This window comes from Meriones unguiculatus, chromosome 7 (genome assembly GCF_030254825.1).
Source record: "Meriones unguiculatus strain TT.TT164.6M chromosome 7, Bangor_MerUng_6.1, whole genome shotgun sequence".
In the NCBI taxonomy this organism is placed as follows: Eukaryota; Metazoa; Chordata; class Mammalia; order Rodentia; family Muridae; genus Meriones; species Meriones unguiculatus.
This window is the reverse complement of record NC_083355.1, coordinates 90,750,717-90,764,956: the sequence shown is the minus strand read 5'-3', so window position 1 is coordinate 90,764,956 and position 14,240 is coordinate 90,750,717. Positions and strand designations below refer to the sequence as shown.

Here is a 14,240-nt window from a genome sequence, read left to right as displayed (position 1 = left end):
CCCCAGTCCACCAAGGTGCCTGGTGCCTTGGGTCCTTTTGTTTTGTTCTGTTTTCAGGTGGGATCTCCTGCAGCCCAGGCTGGCCTCACTGTGTAGCTGAGGATAATCCTGACGGCTGGTGTTACAGACCGGCAGTTTATATGGACAGCGTAAATACGTGCCGGACAAGCAGTCTACCAACTGACCACACCCAGCCCAGATCTGGATACTTTCTCTGTCTCTCTCTCTCTCTATTTTAACTATTAGTCTTAGTCAGGGTTACTACCTGCTGTGATGAAACGCCATGACGAAAAGCAAATCAGAAAGGAAAGGGTTTGTTGGTTGGTTTCTAAGACAGGGTTTCTCTGTGTAGCTCTCCCTGGCTGTCTTAGAACTCCATCTGTAGACCAGGCTGGCCTCAAACTGAGAGGTCCTCTTGCCTCTGCCTCTGGAGTGCTGGGATGAAGGATGTTTGCCACCGCCACCATAACCCAGCAGGAAAGAATTTATTTGGCTTACACTTCCGTATCGGGGTTCATCATCGAAGGAAATCAGGGCAGGAACCCAGAGGCAGGAGCTGATGCAGAGGTCATGGAGGGGTGCTGCTTTCTGGCTTGCTCCCCATGGTTTGCTCTGCCTGCTTTCTTATAGAACCCAGGACCAACAGCCCAGGGATGGCACCACCCACAATGGGCTGAGCCATCTGTCACTGATTAAGAAAATTCCCAACAGGCTTGTCTGAAGCATGATCTTATTGAAGGCATTTTCTCAGTTGAGGCTACCCCCTCTCGATGACTGTAGCTTGCATAAAGTTGACCGAAAACCAGCCAGCACGCCACTTCAAAACATTTATTTTTCTTTTTTCTTTCATTTTTTTTCTTTTCTTTTGTTTGTTTTTCAAGACAGGTTTCTCTGTAGCCTTGGCTGTCCTGGACTCATTTTGTAGACCAGGCTGGCCTCAAACTCACAGCGATCCACCTGCCTCTGCCTCCCTGAGTGCTGGGATTAAAGGTGTGCACCACTACACCTGGCCATTTCTTTATTTTTCTCTAAGACTTTCCCAGAGGACATCACTAACCTTGTCACCACCCCACCCTCCACGGAGGGTTAGTGCACTCATTGCTATAAAGCAGGTACGAACAGTTTCAAGGACCGGAAGCAAGCTTAAATGGGCAAAAACACTTTCTATTTGAATTATCAAAAAAAACGTTTAGTTAAAAAAAAGAAAAAGAAAAGGCGAAGAGGGGCAATGGCGGTTTCAGAATGAAAAGATCATTCACGTTTCATGTCTTACATTCAGTCTTGGCTCTAGTGTAACAAAGTGGAAACGGGATTACTATCATACAAAATGTTCATTACAGCACACTGTATGCACCTGTTCCAAGCCCAGCCCAGCCCCCAGTGCTTCCAGCTCTCCTGCTTCCCAGCCTGTTGGGCCTGTCGACGGAGGAGCACGAGGATCTTCTCTTTGATGCAGTCTGTGTATCGGCTGAGTGAACAGGACCGCTGAGACCTGCCAGATCGCCAATAAAATCAAACAACTGACTGAAACCAGGTGTGGCGGAGGGGCTGTAGGGATTCATTGCCCTTAGGTGTTCTTCACACGTTTTACAGACACCTCTCCTGCATCCACTCGCACATTCATAGTCCATGTGCGTTCTGCCTTTCTGGCCCCTTGGTAGCTTGTACCAACAAAATGGTGTGAGACCTGGCGCCAAAGGGCTTTGCTGCGGCTGCCACCACATACCCAGATCCGAATTCTTAGTCCTCGTCTCTGGTGGGTTAGAGAGCTCTGGTGACGAGAAGGCAGAACCTGTGCAGAGCGGAGTCAAGGAGCAGGCCTCTCCCATCAACCACTGTTGTAGACCAGAACTGATCTGCTGGGCTCACAAACACCTGGAGAGCACAGTGCTCAACCTGGAGTTAACTGGTGCAAGCATAGTCGCATAGGAAAAAAAAAAAAAAGATCTGGGGAGATGGCTGCATGGGAACCCGAGTTCAAACCCCCAGGACCCCATACAGAAGCTGGCCATGAAACTCCAGCACTGGAGGATCCTGGGAGCTCACTGGCCAAGCCAGTCTAGTCTCAGTGGAGAGCTCTGTGTTCAGTAAGAGAAGCCATCTCAGATGAGGAGGCGGTAAGGAACTGTGTAAGGAAGAGAGCTTGAGGCTGAGCCCTGGCCTTCACACACATCTGCACACACTTGTACAGCACGTACCAAAGGAGAAAGGCTCCAGGAGAAATTGTAAAGCCCCCCCCCCACCATGTTAAACGAGCCAAGGGCATTGTAAGAAAATGTCCTTCTCTCGTTCCTTGTATAACCAAACCCCATTACCTGCAGGAGGCAGCCAGGCTAGCACAACTGGGTTAGAACCGAAGGCTGTCTGCCCAGTTATGGAGCTTAAGGCCTGATGAGTAAATCTAATAGATCTCTGTGTCATTATCTGGGAGCTTGGTGGGTACTACAAAAGGTCCCTGCTAATACCTTAACCCGATACCTCCCATGGCACCTACATCAGGCCTCTCCTTGGCAACAGCAGGGCCCCTCTGTCCGGGCAGGGTAGCCTGGAGCTGCAGTAGGCACTCAGCCCTGAGAGGCAGCCAGAGCGGGTGAGATGCCCCGTGTGTTAAGGTGGGCACAAGTCCCCTCCTTCAGTGACAATACGACAAACGCTCAGGAAATGCTTTTGATAAGGACTTACCTATCTGTACCTACGTACAGGACAAAAGCCTGGAGCTCTGCCTTTGCTTTGTGCCGGATTCTTGTTTACTTAAGCTTGTGCGCATGTAAGTCCCTTAAGGAGTGTCTGTCTCAACACCAGTGATGTCCAAGGCAGCGCGTTCCATTCATCCCATTCCGTTAAGGCCCACAGATAAGTGTGACGGAGGCATTTTACTGTCAGCTTTTTTAAAAAAATCCATTCACTGTATGTGCGTCACGGCATGTGGAGGTCAGAGGCCAGCTCTGAGGACTCGGTTCTCATCCTTCTACCGTGTGGGTCCCTGGTTAGGCTCTAGAGGTGGTTGGACCGGGGAAAACAGCCGAAGATGAGACAGACTAAAGTCTCACACAACACCCGGCTTCCTTCAGAGCGTCAGACAATTTACACCCTGAGGGTTAAGAACCATCCCCTGAGTAAAGCTCTCGTGGCTTCAGTTTGTTGAAAGTGACAAGAAAAAAGGTTTTTTGTTTTTTTTTTTTTCATAAAGGTATATAAACAAGTAACACTAGCCAGCTGTAATGAATACTCCCATGTGCTACGCCTGGGAGGGGCACAGCGCACACCCCACGTGTTTGAAGAAACTGAGTTCACCAGACTCTTGTCTTGGTTTCTTGAAGTTTGCTCGCAAGCACTGAGAATTCTCCCTGCACTCCACTCTTGGGCCGTGTTCCAGCAGGTCCCAGGGATCGAACTCAGGCTATGAGGCCTTGAAGTTTTGTTTAAAACAAAACAAACAACCCCCCTCCCCCACACACACAGAAATGTTATGAGAATGTTTTTGTCTCGATGTCAGCGCGGGGCATTGGTGCTGTTTCACCTTGTGAAGCATAGTCAGGGCAGCTGACTATGACTTACCTCACCCTCCATCAGGGTTGTGATTTTGCCAGCTGCGGATGGTTTCTGAATGAGTAAGATAAACCCTGAAGGGTTGTGGAGGCTGGCAGCTGCTGCCTGGGCTCCTGCTGCTGCTAGTTCCTGTCAGCTGCTGTTTGCTAGATTGCTACTTACTGGTTGCTGGTTGGAGATACCCTGACTATGAAGATCAAACCTGCCCTAAGGAACCTGACGCCTCTAATTGGCAGAAATAGTCTAACAATATCCATGCCTCCTTTCCCCTCTAACCTTTTTCTCCTACCTAGTGTTGTGGGGGTTGGGAGTTGGTCTGATGCTTGTATCTTAACGTTAATTACTGGCCCTCAAGATTTGGTTACTGCCTAGATACATCTATCCTTCTGGTGTAAACCTACATGACTGACTGATTAAACAGCCTATACCTGGACAGGGCAGAATGGGAAAGGCTTGGCTAAGGATCTCGGGCTTTTGAGAACAGAAGAATCATGGGAAAAGCACAGATGGGCAGAGAGGAGGAAGGAGGACACCGTGACGGGTTAGCGTGGAGAAGAAACCACATGGGCGGGGAGGAAGGAACCCAAGGATGGTGTGGATGGAAAAAACACCAAATATAAGCAAGTATTTGTAATATTATGGATGGAAGGTAGCCCAGCTAGAAATGGCTAAGGCAGATGGCATTGGATGGGGCCTGGGAGGTGGTGATTGAGATAGCAGGGGGATAATATCTGCCCAGCCCAAGGCTTTAAGGAAATTATGAAATTTAACAGGTGTCTATGCCTTATTAACTGTGATGGGGGGGGTGAAATAATACCGCCGTAATAGTCATAAGGCAAATAATAAACATTATATAGCCCAACACCACTGGAACCTGTTATCTTGAACTCTACTGTGTGTATCCACTTACACATTTATTTATTTGCAGTGCTGGAGATCAAACGTTAGTCCCTGAGCATTCTAGATAATTGCTCTACCACTATCTTCACCCCAACCACTGCTGTATCTTCATTATTTACATATTTTGTTCACTTTGAAGATTTGTTTATGTTATGTTATTATGTTTATGCTCTGTTGTGCTTACACGTTTGTATCCTAGGTATAAATGCATAAAGAAAATCATAGTCTACAGCATTTGGAATTAGCTATAATTTCTGACAGTTTTGGGGGATCTTGACACGTGTTCCCCTTGAGAAAGGGAAGTTTCAGCATCTTTGTCCCAGTCTCTTAATGAAACTCTTGGGGCCAAAGGCTGAGACGTTTTCAGATTTCGGGAGCCATTAAAACTCCATGCTATGTAACATTCCTAGTGGAATGGAAATACTGTCTGGCCCAGCACTCCCAACGTCCTGCAGAGGCAGGACGATTTCTGTGATTTCGAGGCCAGCCTGGTCTACATGGTAAGTTCCAGGCCAGCTGTGGCTACAGGGTGAAACCCTGTCTCAAAATACAAACAGAATGCTGGGTGTGATGGTGCACACCTTTAATCCCAGCACTCTGGGAGGCAGAGGCTACACGCACACACACATTTATATATAAAATATATATATATATTATGAATAGTTTAAAAAAGCACCACGCTGGAGATATAGCTTGATGGTACAGCACTCGCCTCTTGTGTATGAAACCCTGAGTTCAGTCCACAGTAACATGCACACGTGTGCACACAAGCATACGCATTCACACACATGCACGCACACGCACTCTGGTTAAGATGGTAAGGCTTATGATGTATGTATTTTACCAAAATAAAGTAACGATACAAACCATACATTGTGAAATAAAAAGCCCAGTGATATTCCCAGCTGAAGTTGCCACTTTGGACTGTGTCCTACACCCTCAGGTTCTGTCACCATCCCCCGCAGTGTTTGTGAGAGGACGGGGAAACACCTGACTTTACAGTGTCCTGAGGAGAACCATGAGGCCACAGAGGACAGGGGACCTAGTGGCCCTTTGTTTGGGGGGGCCCTGAAGACAGACGGCCCTAGGTTATTTGTCTTCTAGTATTTTTCTCGTCTGTAAAATGGGGCTACCTGGCCTCATGGGCGAGTGATGACATGAAGGTTTAATTCTGATGAGTCTGGGGCCTAGTCATTGTAACTGTTCCACAGATTCTGGCTTCCTGACTCTGGCTGAAGGAGGAGGAAGCATTAAAAGCCCCCTCATGAATCATCTTGTACTAAGTACCGTGACATTAGTCCAGGACAAGCCCGAGATATCAGGGAGGTCTCCTGGGGGAGGAACATTCTTTGGGTCCTTGTTTGTAAGCAAAGGGTCCCTTAAACATACAAGTTCTGCCACTCCATAGCACAGCCTTGTAAACAAGGCTGGAATGTTTGTTCTTATTCAAAACATGTCCTTTTCATCCCTCGGAATGGAAATCCTCTTTGGTAGACTCCTTCTATCCTTAGCTTCATTGATTCAAACAGTTACCCAGCAACTCCTAGGCGCCCAGCTTTTATGTAACTAAGACTCCCAGGACTAGGTGGCTGGATGGCTGGGAGCCAGCTCCAGGTTCACCCCCATCCCCGACCGCCATGATCTGTACACTGCTTTCCCGTGGTTCCCTCTATGGCTCAGGGGCCTCACGGTGAAGGGAACATCGTCAACCCTCCAGCTTCCGGGCCCTGAGAGAGGTCGCTTCACAGGTCCTGGGCTTGCTTTGAGAGTGACAGGGTAGAGAGGGGAAGGGGGATGGGAGAGACCCTGGACTATCAAGCCTCGAAGAAATGAAGGTGAAAATCAGACCCCTGGCCTCTCTCCAGCCAAAGGCAGAGGCCTGGGTAAAGCAATCCTTGGAGATGGGGGCCTGGACGGGGAGAAAAATGCGCTGGCGATAGATCAGCCGGTGGGGGAGGGCGAGCCGGGGGAGGGGCCACGGAAACACCTGGCTTGGCCAAGTTCCCAGTGCAGAGATTCGGCCAGCTTTTCCTGCCATCACAGGGAACAGAGCAAGGGGTTCTCCCCGCCTTCCCGCCCCCCAGGATGCTGGAGCACCGCCAGGGAATTGGGAAGCAAGAGAAAAACTGATCACCTCACGTATCAGTGGGGGAGCCCAGAGGGCCACCTTGGTGGGCCTCTGCCTCCTGGGCCTCTCCTGGCAACAGTGTCACCCCATGAGAACGTTTCACAACAGTGCACTTTGGGTTCAAAACACAAATAAATCCACCCCCTCCCCATTATTTATCAAAAGCCTGGGGACACCTTGATGAATCTGATCTGTGTAAACATGACTGTAAATCTTTATTGATGAAAATTAGAGAATGGCCTCTAAAATGCCAGGGGCTTCCACCTACATCGTGAACTTATCTTTGGACGAGAGGGTGTCCATCCCTTACCAGTCGGGAAAGTTGTCCCCCAAAGGGTTACTTACACAAAGGGACAGGGAAACGTCTGTCCTAGAACGAGTGAGTTGCTTCAGAGCCATCTGACAGATCTTCCTGGCTTAGAGGAAATGTCCTATCTGACCAGCCCAAAAGGCCTGACCTCAGTTACCTGCTAACCTGGGCAGGGTATGTTAACCTCTCTGGGTTAACCCTGGTGAAGGCCAAAGGACGACGCGATCGGTTTCTGGGTGCCCTCCCAAATAACCTCAGAGAAAGGGACCCCACACTTGCAAAATATGAGGTTGTGGTCCAACCCTCCCCCAGGGCAGACCTGAGACACCCCACCTCCTCAGGACTAAAAAGTGCAGCATTTCGGAGAATCTGAGACAGCTCACGCTCACGTCTGTCTAGCTCGCTCAGGTTAAAGCAATCAGGTTCAGTGGTGTTTCACAGCATGTGCCAGCAACTCCGATCAATGACTAAAAACAGTTGTAACCTAGCAGGTGACAGTTTCTAACACAGGGAACAGGAGGGAGTCCCCAAAAGATCTTTCCTCAGGGATCTGAGACTTCTACCCAGCTGGCACTGGTAACGCCATGGTTTGAATATGAAATTCTGCCCCCTGCACAAGGTGGCTTAGGTTTTTGTGTTTGTGTTGTTTTGTGTTTTGTGTGTGTTTGTGTGTGTGTGTGTGTGTGTGTGGTTTTTTTTCCAATCCAGGGTCCGTGTAGTCCTGGCTGTCCTGGGAACTTACTCTGTAGACCAGGTTGGCCTCAAACTCTGTCTCTGCCTCCTGAGTGCTGGGATTAAAGACATGTGCCACCAGCGCCCAGCCCTGTTTGTGTTTTAAGACAGTCTCACACTATAACCCAACTAACCGGGAACTCCCTGTTCAGCAATTCACTTATAGCAAGTCTCCTGTCTCAGCATCCCAAGTGACAAAATTACAGGTGTAAGCTGCTATACCCAGCCAGGCTCATGTTTTAAATGCTTGCTCTTCAGCTCATGGCACTATTTGGGCATGCTCTGTAAGCCACCAGGGCCCTTTACAGTTCATGGCTGTTACCATTCTCCTGCTTCCTGCTCAGCCATGTGAGCAGATTCCACCACAGGCTCTCACGGCCATCTGTGACTCTGCCATGCCTCACCTTCCCTGAAATGATGGGCTGAAACCGTAAGTCCGAATGACTCCCGTAAATTGTTTCTGTCAGACACTGATGTCACAGAAACACAAAAGTCACTCAGCTAGATAACTGGTACCAAAAGTTAGGTGGGTCACTGCTATGGTTAACCTACGGCTTCCATGCGCCTTTGTGGAAGACTTTAGGAAAGCCTGCATACACAGGCTAGAAGAGCACAGAATACGGTCAGCAGAGCGTAATGGGCAATTCCGGTAAGCTCTGGAGACTGGAACTACCGAGAGAAGTGCAGAGGGGAAAGGCTGATCTCATGAGGTTTCAGAAGGAAACTGGGCCAGAGGTCGTTCACGTTACATTCCGGCAAAGCACTTGTTTATGACTCATCCATGTCGTGAGCATTTGGGTGGCGCTAAATTCAAAAGCCTGCCATGGCTACTGCTAGCTGCTTTAACAAAGTTTATGTTGAGAAGTAAGATTTAAAAAAAAAGAAAAGGCAGAACAGAAAGGTGTGAAAACATGCAGTGTGGGCAGAAAAGGAACACACTCAAAGTTACAGACAAAGAGGTATTTGCTCAAGAGATCAGTGCTTTTAAAGGACTCCGTGGCTGGAGAGCTGGCTCAGGGGCGAAGAGCACCAGCCTCTCTCCCAGAGGACACGGATTTGGTCGCTAGCACCCACAGTTCCTGGAGCAGGAACATGGAGAGTTCGCTGGGGTGATCTGCAAGCAGGGTGAGAGCCAGCTCTGGGGGGCATACAGCGATTCCTGAGTGAATCAAGCACTGACTGATGTGTGCTGTTGACGTGGGCAGCGTCAAGGACTCCAGCACCGAGCACAGCCCCATGGGAGTTGGCAAAGCCAAGATCGGCTCAGAGGAACAGCAGCATCTTTCTCAGGGGTCTGAGTGTGAACGTTAACAGTGCATACAGAAACCTTCCACTGCAGCTTTCTCCCATGGATGGTTATGGCCTCAAGACAGCTTCCCTCCAGAGGCTGCTCCTACCTAGATGAGCCAAACCTGCCTCCTGATTCAGCTGTAGAAACATAAACTACGCCTCCCTGCTCAGCTGCATGCAATGACCCCGCCTCCCTGCTCAGCTGTGCGCAATGACCCTGCCATGCAAGAACTCAACAGCAATGCAACACGAGGAGTGCCCAAGCCATTAGAGTCCAGATGATGTCACCACAGGTCCCAGATGCTGGACACAGAGCTACAGAGCTTGGTGTTTGTCACGCTGGCTTTGCTCTGCTGTCTTCCCCCTGCTCCTCACCTTTGGAGTGGCATGTTTACATTACAGCACCAGCTTGTTGGAAGCTTGCACCTTTCACCTCACAGAGGTTCATAGCTAAGACCATGAGGGCTCTCAGAGACAGAATAAATGCATTTTGCATTACCAATGGCAATGGCTGGCAGCCCTCTGGGACCCTGGGCGGGGGGGGGGGGGGATTACTATGGTTTAAACCTGAAAAGTGCCTACGAGGGTTCATTTTGATTATCTAGTTGTTGGGCTTCAGCATCACCATGGAAACGGAGCTCTGGGCGTGGATGTGAGAAATTTTGTAGCTTAAGCCAGCTGAGGCGAGAAAATCTGTCCTAGATATGGGTGGGACCATCCCCTGGGCTTCCGTCCTAGACTGGAGAAGAAGAAAGGGAGCAGCAAGGTGCTGTTTGCTTTCGAGACAGAGTCTCACTATGCACCCCCTCCCGGGGGCTGGGGTCCCACTGGGCTCTGCTCTCTGCTGACTGACTGCAGAGCAAGGCCAGGTTGTTTTGTCACGGCAACAAGGCAGTGGTTTCTGCAGTCCCACAGGCTCAGGCTTTGAAGCCTTGTCCCTGTCCGGTGGTGGCATGTTGAGAGGCTGTGTAGACCTTTAAAGACGCCGCCTCGCTGATAGCAACAGGCCGCTGTGCAGGGCCGGCCTCTGAGGGCGATGGACTGACCTCTGCTTCTAAACTCCTTCCTGCTCCCTGGTTTGCTGGGATACAAGCAGCCTTGTCCTCCACGATGCGATACAAGGCGCCATGCTCTCCTGCCGTCACGATTGCCCTCACGCCCTCCTCCCACCACAGCGGACTGAAACTCTGAGGCAGAAGTGAAACTTCGGGTATTTTCTGTCTGGTGCTGTGGTCACAGTGAGATGAGCACACCAGGTACAAGCCAGGCATCGTGTCATAGCTAGGCAATCCCATCGCGGTGCGGAGTTCAAGGCCAGCCCATGCCGCATGAGACCCTGTTACAATGACGAGATGGGCAGGACAACGCGTCTCAGTGGTTATTGCTAAAATTCCTTCCCCGGAGGAGCCATAGGCAGCCTCTCCTCCTCCTAACGGTCCATCCCGATGACGAACAGAGGTACAACTCCACCACAGTTTACGGCCGAGTAACAGTGAGTCTGCAGTGCTCCCCTACGGAGCACAGGTGAGCGTTACTTACTAAAGTGTGGGTATCCCCTGCACCCCCACAGGCCAAATAGGAAAGCCTCTACCCGCCATCCACATAGATGGACCCCCTCCCCTGCTCTTCATTGGCCTATACACTCCAGGCCCCACTGTTAGGGCAGAGTGGGGGGCAGCTGGATGAGGGCCCGAGACCCCCTCATCTGTGAGGGGACAAGGCTGGCTGGGATGATCATTTGCAAGCTGGCACAGCTGAATGCCCCACGTCAGTGGCCATTCTGCTCAGACAGGCAGCCGTGGGTGAGAGCGCTGGGTGAGAGCCAAATCAATGGCCTGAGCTAGATCCTTGGACTCCTGGGGGAAGGAGAACCCCCTCGAAAGTTGTATGCACTGTGCCAGGTTCACACACACACAAACACACACACACACAACTTGGGAATTTTAAGTTAGAATGAATAGTTCTTTGGCTACAAGTACTCCCTCCAATAAAATTTTTTTTAATTTATATATAGATATAGAGATAGATATAATATTTTTTTTGAGTAGGGCTAGAGAGATGACACAGCAGTGAGGAATGCATGCTGCTCTTCTGAGCTGAGCTGGTACAGACATCACTGTGTCACTCAGTGTAATCCGCCTGCCTCAGCTTCCTGAGTTGCCGGGATTACAAATGCATGCCACTAACCAAGCTGGAGTGCATACTTTTTTTTTTTTTTGAGGTAGGGTCTCTTTATGTGACCCTGCCTGGCCAGAATGTCAGTATGAAGCCTAAGCCAGTTCCAAACTTGCGGTGATCCTCCTGTCTCTGCCTCTCAGGTACTGGACTGAAGGTAAGTGTCTCTACCATGCTTGGCTCCTACATATTCTTTAAATCAAAGACTTTCTGTGATGGCACATGACTTCAATCCCAACACTCAAGAATATATATATATATATATATATATATATATATATATTACTGCTAATTTCAGAATCTACTTCGAAGTTTTTCACCTAGACTTTTTCCAGCCAAGATAAGAAAAGAGAGGCCCTCTAATCTTGTAATTAACGGCTTTGCCAATCGCAGCAGCTTCGGGGCACCCAACAGCAGAGTCATCCCTTTTGCAACTGTAAACTTAGGCCTTCCTGGCTAACGACTGGTTAGAGCGAGGAACAGTTAATTACCAGACTGACAGTCTCCACAGGGACGAGCAAGACAGGTGCTTATGAGAGTCAAGCACCCCGAGCCAACAGGTCAAAACCTTGAACTCAGAGCAAAAGATGAAATTCCCGCTGCTCATCAAAACAGAACCTGCTTCGTCGGCCACTCAGACCAGGAAAGGCTGACCACAGCAGATAACTCCTGAGAAAACAGCCTTAAAGCTTTTGTTGTTGTGCCCAACACACTTCACGAATAAATAGACAGATCCGCTGCTAAAATGCCAAATTGCAGGGGTGCGGGGAGAGTTTCTGTTTCCTGCGCCGTTCAGCCTGTCCTAGCTAAGATGCGAGCGCCTGAAAAACGAACTCCTAAGCTCACCTGAGATGGGACCGAGCAGCGGGGCAAAGGTTTGCGGTGGGGGCAATCCTGGGGTTTGACTGCAGCGGTGTCGAGATGAAGGTGAGGGTGGCGGGAGCGATGGCTCCTAAGTTAAGGGCACTTGCCGTTCTCCCGGAAGACCCGGGTTCTGTTCCCAGCCGCACATGGCAGCTCACAGCCATGACATGCACTAGTAACTCCAGGCACAGGGGATCCGATGCCCACCTTTGACCGCCTCGGGCACCAGTGCAAGCAAACACTCACACAGAAAAGGAAGCTAATAAATCCAAAAGAGGAAACTAAATGAATTTAAATCAAGTCAGTATTATAAACAAGCTGTTATGTCATTTGAAATCTTAAGACTTACGTTATGCCCGCTGAAGATACTCACAAAATGTGTGGTTATGAATACTAATACGTCTTTTGATCTTTTATTATTGAGACAAAAATATATCTAGTCTCTTAGTAACTGTGTCTTATTCCATATGAAGAATTCTACGAGATACCATTAAAAAAAACAAAAAAAAAAAAACCTCAAAAGTTGTCCTAAAATGCTGGCTTGCTGGCTTGCTGCAGTTTGAAATTTGCCTGTCTTAGGTTTGCCCTTTCTCTCTGGAAAGCTCGCTGCCATGGTGTCCAGGCTGGACCTGAATTTCTGAACCCCACTGACATTCCAGCCTCAGCTTCCTAATAGTGGAGACTGCGGGAGCACCCACAAACCCAGCGGCCCCCTTGGGTCTTCAAGAGTGAGGGAGGGGAGAAAGGCTGGTGGAGGAGGACTCTTGGTTTTTGAGCTGGCCTTGGGCCATGGGTCCTCCTACCTCGGCCTCCTGAATGCCGGGATGGCAGGCATGTGCCACCACACCCAACTGAAAAATGACTTCATAGGAGGAATTTTGGTGTGTGGTCAAATAGGTGTTTCTCTACAAACTGAGCCTCGCCACGTCACCCAAACGCAGAGTTTTCTGTGACGGTTACATTACAGCCACGTGCTTGATTTTTCAAGTTTTTGCTGTTCTTTGCAAACATTTCAAAAGGTTTTGATTTGTAATCCTGATGCCATTTTCTTACTTTTTCAACTACGTTTGGGACGGCAGCTTTTCCCATCCTACGGGCTCCATTTAATTTCTCTAATTCTGGGTTTTAAACGCTATCGCCTCTACTTGAGGTAGCAATTACATCTCTCAGAACGGGCTTTCCCTCTGCAGATCCACAAGTTTGGCTTTTGCTGTGTCTCCCAGCCAAGGTGAGCAGGTCATGCGCAGGTCACGGCCACCCTCTCCTCCCCCTCTTCCTTAGGGAAGTTCTAGTCTGCTGTTGTGATCTCATGCAGACCTGGTTTCCGTTATGTGTGTGCGATGTGTGTGTACATGGTATGTGTGGATGGCATGTACATATGGTATGTATGTGATGTTTGTGTATATGGTATGTGCGTGTGGTATGTGTGTGTTATGTGTGTATATGGTATGTGTGTTTAGTATGTGTATGATGTGTGTATATGGTATGTGTGTGATGTTTGTGTATATAGTGTGTGTGTATGGTATGTGTATCCATCAGGTGTGATGTGTGTATATAGCATGTGTGAAGTTCATGTATGCGATATGTGTGTGTGATGTGTGTGATGTGTGTATATGACAAGTGTATGATGTATATGTATATGGTACGTGTGCACTGTGTGTACAACGTATTCACGCGTGTGAAAGCATGTGTGCCACGGTGCTCACGTGGAAGTCGGAGGGCAACTTCAGGTGTTAGAGCTTGCCCTGCGCCTTGCTTTCTGAGTCGGGCTCTCCTGCTCGCTGCTTTGCACGCAGGCTGGGCCCTGGAGCCCCCAGGATTTTCCTGACTCTGCATCCCATCTCGCCCCAGGCGTCAGGTCACACCCGGCTTTATCCAGGTTCTGGGTCTCCAAACTCCTAGTCTCACACCTGCAGGGCAACATTTCATCCACCCCCTCCACCATCTCCCCAGCTCTGAAACGCTTCCTCCAAGGTCTGTGGAAGCATGGAAACCGACCCTGTACTGTTGGCTTGCTTTACACATCTGGGTCATCCAGCCTAACAAGGAAATGCCACGCGCCTCTACTGTTACCTTTTCCCCACACTGCCTTTTGGTCTCATGTGGCCTTTAGCCTCAGCCTCCGAGTATTGAAATCGCAGGTGTGAGCCACCAGACCCAACCGAGGACCTCACATGAGGACCTCAGGCAAGTGCTCCAAGAATGGGCTGCATCAGGGTCACCTTCACCTGTGGCTCTTTCACTGGCCCCAGGAAGATGCTTGAGGGTGGGTAGGGGGCAGCTCCATGAGAC

The 14,240-nt window shown here is 49.5% G+C and overlaps 1 pseudogene; it reads right to left on the bottom strand.

The window, feature by feature from the left end:
* Positions 1-1,157: 1,157 nt before the first annotated feature.
* LOC132655347 (uncharacterized) lies at positions 1,158-8,857 on the bottom strand (annotated as a pseudogene).
* Between the last annotated feature and the right edge of the window lie 5,383 nt (positions 8,858-14,240).